Source organism: Lycium ferocissimum, chromosome 1 (assembly GCF_029784015.1).
Source record: "Lycium ferocissimum isolate CSIRO_LF1 chromosome 1, AGI_CSIRO_Lferr_CH_V1, whole genome shotgun sequence".
Taxonomy (NCBI): domain Eukaryota; kingdom Viridiplantae; phylum Streptophyta; class Magnoliopsida; order Solanales; family Solanaceae; genus Lycium; species Lycium ferocissimum.
The window spans coordinates 61748534-61755671 of record NC_081342.1 but is presented as its reverse complement, the minus strand read 5'-3'; the positions used below and the strand labels follow the sequence as shown (position 1 = coordinate 61755671).

General features: G+C 36.2%; 1 long non-coding RNA gene across 1 annotated transcript; it reads right to left on the bottom strand.

Moving 5' to 3' along the window:
• Window positions 1-4164: 4164 nt before the first annotated feature.
• On the bottom strand, window positions 4165-6557 carry LOC132056744 (uncharacterized). The gene is made up of 2 exons (XR_009414926.1): window positions 6115-6557; window positions 4165-5707 (listed from the first exon to the last, which is right to left on the bottom strand). It is a non-coding gene; the product is annotated as an uncharacterized LOC132056744 (long non-coding RNA).
• Between the last annotated feature and the right edge of the window lie 581 nt (window positions 6558-7138).

Sequence of the window (7138 nt, the reverse complement as noted above, 5' to 3'; positions counted from 1 at the left end):
TCAAAAAAATTAAGTCATAAATCTAACGACATCTTTTATGACCGCGCGAAGCGAGAATAAATTTACTAGTCTCTTGATAAATGTTATACTCCCTCCGGATAAAAAAAAAGTGTCCACTTAGCCTTTTGTTTTCTTGGGTAAAAAAGAGTGTCTACTTATAAAATTAAGAAAGAATTAACCCTATTTTTTTCAAATTTTCCCCTATTAAGTATCTCGTGATCAAATCCCAATACATATTTAATTAGGAGCACTTTAGTCAAATTATCTATTTTTATTTAGGAGTTAGTATTTTTTTAAGGGGTGTGTAAATGGCTAAGCGGACACTCTTTTTTATCCCTGGGGAGTAGTAATTAATAATATGATAAAAATGATAACCAATAATTTGTTGCACTTTTCAAGTTTCTCGCTAAACTTAAAAAACACGTTTTAGGAAACTTACCATATTCTTCCTTTGATTATTTTAAAATGGAAATAATAGAAAGAACTTTCCAAGAAATTTCTTTTTTTTTTCTTTTTTAATAAATGTGTTTTACCTGGTCTTGTCTTTTTGCGCAAGTTTGATGTTTTTTACTTTATTAGGTAGTTAAAATATGCTTTACAAAATACTCTTTATAAAAAAAACTAAAGGAAGAAAAAAAAATCACAAAAATTCCAATTTTCCCGCTTTTCTGTGATGGAATCAAGTCATTAATCCTGCAACCATTTTGCTTATGTTGTTCCTCTCTTCCCCTCTTTCCTAATTTATGTGGCACATTTTAAATTTCGAGAGTTAAATAATTTAAATTCAAGCATGGAATTTTAAGTTTTTTTTTTTTTTGAAAAAAATTCACATACTTGGAAATTATGCAAAAACTACTGTGAGTCACAATAATTGACATTTCAAAATATTTAAAAGATATAAGAAAAAATTACGATGAAATAAAGAATTGTTTGAATTTCGAAATTTGAAAGATGTCACGTAAATTTAGACTGATGAAGTAATTCAGGCCTTCTCTTTCCTCCTAATTTTCCTTAAAATCCCAGAAATCAGTTCTTTTCAATCCCTAGACCCTCTTAACATCCCAAGACCTCTTTGTCCATTATTTCTTACTCCCCCCGTCTCATAATAAGTGTCACCTTAGTAAAAAACACGCATATTAAGAAACTAATAATGTAATGTGAGGTTTAACAAATTACCCTTACATAATAAAAACAAATTACTTTTACCTCTTGATTAGACAATGCACAAGAAGTAAATCTTTTGACATTGGGAATCCAACAATACCAAGTTACTATGTGGCTTTTTGCAATCATCATTTAGATGTTACTTTATTGTCTAAGGGTAGAATTGGAAAAAATTAGCTAATTTATATCTTGATTTCCTAAGGTGACACTTATTATGGGATAAAATTTTTTGGCTAAGGTGACACTTATTATGGGATGGAGGGAGTATAAATCTTAAGAGACCATCCAACAGTAGAAAAAAACGACTACAGAATAACTATCAAAAGGATATTTGAACGCTTACACGTGGATGTTTGGGTTACGATTCGTGCCGGTAATTTCCACATTGGGGTAAAGCGCTCCCTAACAAAGGCGACTCCATACTCCTCTGGACTCGAACTCAATACCTTTAGCTAAAAATGAAGGAATACGTACAACTCGACCACAAGTGCACAAAGCTTGTTCAGACAACAACTAGTGGTAATGTTTTTGGTATGACAATTTTTTTCACTCTAAAGTTCTCCTATATATTGACTTAGGCACATATCGATAGCTTCTTTTCCTGCGTGAAATTTCATGCCATTTCTGCACATGCAGTAGCACCGTTCCTCATAAGCTAAGTTACTCGGACTCTTCGAAAGTGTTACTGCACCCGTGTCGGATCCTCCAAAAATACACTACTTTTGAAGGATCCGACATGCACCCAACGACATTTTAGGAGAGTCCGAGTAACATAGCTCATAAGTCATAACAATATTGATCATATACGCTAATTATATTCATGAGTTTGAGCTTGCATTTTTTTTATTTTAAAAATAATTTTAAGAAATTATACGGATTAGCATGGAATACACGTGTAATAGTGTTCTTATCCGAAAACTAGTCTTATTATAATTAACAGTCTCTTTGAAGGAAAAACTGTTTTAGGTTAAATAAATTCAATAGGCACCGTATTCAAACCCCTTAATTAAGTCTAACCGTTTTACCTTGTTATTTTTTTTTTTTTTTGTCATTTCCGTTATTCTAGCATTTATGTTATCTGCTATTATAAAAAATAAAAACTTAAATGTCTTTTCCCGGCCAAAAACAGTGGAACGGTTGCAAAACTTTTACTAAAAAAACAGACACTTAATTACCTACTTAATGGGAATGTTACACCATTAAAGATCCTTCATGGGATGTCTCCCTACGTAATGCTATAAAAGTATACAAAAGTAATATTGTTTACCCCGAATTCGGATAATCAATTAAATTTGTGAGTAGGTATAGGATACGTGGTTAAGCCTCAATCTATTCGATCGAAAATATATATATAGGTATGATACGAAGAAAGTAATAATAATCTGAGATCCGCTGAAGATTCGTATATCTAATAACATATGAGTGTTGCTTGATTGGATAGATTTAGGATATGAACACAATGAACCCGGACCAAAATCCGGCATTGAGGGAGAGATTTGTATATATTTGCTAATACAAAGTGTTTTTTGTCCCTTCGAGCCAGCCCTTACAAAGGAGGGGGATGCCCCATATTTATAGTGTTGCCTCCATGGGCTTCGTACAACGTGAACCGATAAAATAATAATAACAAGGACAGCTCTGAACGGATTTGGTGGGATTAGACTGACGGCGCCGTCTGACACACGCATGGTTGGTGGTTGACCATGGCAGGACGCTACTGACGCGTGGCTCACGTGCAACGGCTATACCGGACCAACGGCCGTACGGACCAACGGCTATACCGGACCAACGGCCGTACGGACCAACGGCTACACCGGACCAACGGCCCTGACCGTCTCGGCGATAAAGGTGGTGGACCAAATGGTGTCCTTGCTCAGCTCCAGTCCAAGCGCTCCTCCGGTTTAGCTCGAATGTCATCAGGCACGTTCCTCTCTTCCTTCCCTCGGTCCTCGTTTCATCGGTTTACGTTATATCGATTTTTACCGTATACAAATATGCCACTCTTCCTCCTCAAAACCAAACTTTCACCCATCCTCCTGCAACAATTTTTTTTTTTTTTTGTGAACTACTAATATACATGTATTAGTTGATTAAGCATTTCATTTTCGTCTTTGATGCTTATGATAACGAAGACTTTTCACATGTATTCAGTGTTTTGAAATGTGTATGCATCGCTACAAAAAATTTCAGAAGGCACATTCTCATGCAACGCTCTACTTTGAATGTGGAGATGGAAAAATATTGTGCACAAAATTAAGCGTGTAACTAAAGCTCTCGTTCATCCTAATTGAGTTTAGGGTACGTGCTAATATTTTCATATATAAATAATGTCTTCTTAATTTTTTGTACTCAATAATTTTGTTATATGTATGTATCTTGCTATATTCTAGCATATATATAGTTCACCAAAAAGGATGGTGTTTGTTTTCTTCATTTTTAATTTTCTACAAATTTACTCTTGGAAATCTGTTTATTGCTTTATGGATTTCAATCATTTGGATCTATTTAAACATGTTAATCGATTTGGGAAATAAAGATGTTAATCGATTTGGGAAATATATATGTAGTTTCTTGAATTTTTTTTCTAGCTTTAGAAATTTTTATTGTTATAGTAATGTATTTAAGTGGCGGCGTAAACAACAAGACTATCTTCAATGAATAATTTGAATATTTTAGGAACAAAGGTTGTGGTGCAGTGATAAATATTCCTTGATCCATCCTTAATTAACCAGAGATCTCAGGTTTGAGCTCTGGATATGAAATGCCCTTCTCCCGTTCCTCGGACCCTGCCAATGCGGGATGCTTTGTGCTCCGGGCTGCCCTTTTTTAGGATCAAAGTGAAAGAAAACTTTAAATGGTAAGGCTTGTCACGACCCAGCCCCGTGGGCCGCGACTGGTGCCCTATTTGGACACCCAAACTGACTTACGTATCAGATCGACATATCACAGATTTATTCAGACTTAACATACGTTATTTCAAACAGATACTAAGAACAAATGTCATCTTAAGCGGTTGCCCGTACAGAAATACCATATCAAATCCGGTAGGCTGGCGGAATACACATCGCCCAGATATACAAACATATACAAACATATGGGCCGTTTTGGCCATAACAGCAACCGGGACCGCTCAAGGCACAGATCATAAACAGAAACAAACAAACATGACCCATGACCCACATGTATGACTACAGGCCTCTACAAAACATAACAGAAACATATGACGGGACAGGGCCCCGCCGTACCCAAATAGCTATATATATATATATATACAAAACATTTATAACAGAAGATATGTACCAAAAATATGAGCTCCGGATCAAAAGGAGTACTCCAAGTGGCAGAATATGTATCCTATACCGGAGGACCACCAAAACAAACGTCTGTACCTGCGGGCATGAAACGCAGCCCCCGAAGAAAGGGGGTCAGTACGAAATATGTACTGAGTATGTAAAGCATAGAGTACAGAAATCCAAACCATAACTGACATAAAAGGGTACAGGAAGTAAATACCGGACCAGTATATCAAAGTCTGTGCCGAAAGCATATGTATAAGTAATGCAAATCAAAATCATGCATAAGGCTCAGGAACGTGATCACCACTCCGACGCCGGGTGCCACAACACAGCATAACTCCAGAAGGTTTCAAATCTCCGTACAACCCCGAACATAACACATCATCACAACATATCATAAGCCATATCACGACGCATAACTCCATAAACGGAACCCGGCCCTATGGCGAGGTCTCGGGAATCGTAACACATCATACTGCCGAATATATCATAGTGCGCACGATCACAAAACCGGCCCGGAATCCGGCGAACGATATCATAGTAGTAGGCACGAGCAGAGTAGTGCGGAAACCATATGCATATAAATAAATAAATTTCTTTCAAACTCGATAGCCAAATATTTTTACAGACATCTGAAGGCTCAAAATAAGATTCGGGTCAATTGGAATTAATATAAGAGAGTTACAAACTTTCGAAGTACGGAATCTTCTGAAAATATTTCTGACTTAGAAATTCGAGTACCATTTATATTAAGAAGCTTTCAAATAACATTATGGAGCACTTCAAACGGAGCTTTAGAATCATATGGACATATCCAAAATATACATATCCAAACTTAGGCCATATCAAATATTTTTCGGACATCATTGTGGATCACATATTCATACTAGGAAACTTGTGGATAACATTATGGATCAAATCAAATGGGGACTTAAGACCATATTTTCATATCGAAATATTCATCAAAGGCTTTAGTCTTCTCGTTTTTCTTTCGAACAACATCCGGAACATAACAAATAGAATCTTTGAACATCATAAAATATGTATCCAGCCATATGGAATAGCTCATGGAGGTCAAAGATGTTAGCCATCCTAGTGGCTCTAAGAATAGGATTTTCTTTAGAGTCATACATATACGTCATTTATTCGTTCCATAAAGGTCATGCCAAAAGAAAGGAAGGTTAGGCTTTACATACCTCGCTCGCTCGCTAAACAAATTCCGACTCAAATCTCGGGCTCCCCAAGATCTACAATAACGTTATTAATTACCAAACGTTAGCTACAAGTACTTAGAAATTCAATCCTAACTAGCACTTGTCTACAGAAATTTCGGCAGCATCTCCCCTGTAAATTCAGCATCCCCGAGAATTTAACTCGGCCAAATTTATCAACAACCATACCAACAATCATTTCAACAATACCAACAATTGATTTGAAACATATTCTAACATTAATAACCCGCACAACATTCAAAACGATCCAACCAAGCTCTAATCCATCCGAAACTCTACAAATGCAACAAAACTACAACGACGCATTTTCTCCTTTCAATTTCACAAACTACAACAACAATGCACACTTTAGCAACTCCATTTCCACAATTTGGCTATGACCTAGATGAATTTAAAAATATCTAGGAGAGAGAATTTCTTACCTTATATGCCAATAATTACTCTTTTTCCGCCTTCCTTCACTGTGAAGAAAGCCCGAATCCAATAACACGGCAAAACGAACAACGAGATCAAAGCGGTGCCCAACACCCGTATTTTGTTCTTGAGAAGAACTACACTTTGCTGCCTCAAATTGCAGTGCCATTGCTGCTATCAACATACGTTAATCCCTTCTAAGCCTATACGTGTATATATAAGAAGGACCCATGAAGTGAGTCATATACTAGCTTATCCAAGATGATGACAAGCAAGAAGCTACTAAAATGGGATTTTTGTGAGCAAGTAGTTCGTTGACTGGTGGGGAAATCCTTGAGAGGGTATATAGTGGGGTTTTCCCTAACTTAAGTTGAGAAGTAGCAAAATGCATATTATTTCCATACTAGCTAAAAACGTTGCTGGTGTAGTATGTATAGGTTCTCAAGAGGCAAGTGTATTCATCAAAGTAAAATAGTAGTAGTAGACTATTTAGTGGACCGTGGGGTCCACCCCCAACAATCATTTTCTTTGATATAATAATTCTTGCAGATTCAAATAGGTTGTACTAGTCACCAAGTATATTTTTACTCCATGCAACTACGTGTAAAGGTCTGCCACTTCAATCACTTATCCACTATTCTTTTAATGTATTGAATTGTCTCTCATGAATATCCATAATTCTAATGTTGCTGCTCAATGAAGTTCCACGTTGCTGCTCCATAATTCAAGGCACAACGTGTACGTGTACTTGTAGTGCTTGCAGCCCACTTAAATTATATCCATTAATTTCCAGTCTTCCACTATAATTTCCCTCTTCATCAATCACACGCATAATTAATTTCTTAACCTCAATTTACTTAAATAAATCATTTTTGATACACTTTATATGCTCATTATCATAATCATGTAGTATAACATACTCCATAGCCTCATTTGCCACACATAAAATATTATTTTCCATCATCGTCGTCACACTTTTTTCGTCTTAAATCATTTTGGGACTTCATTCCTTGTATACACCGAGCTCTTGAT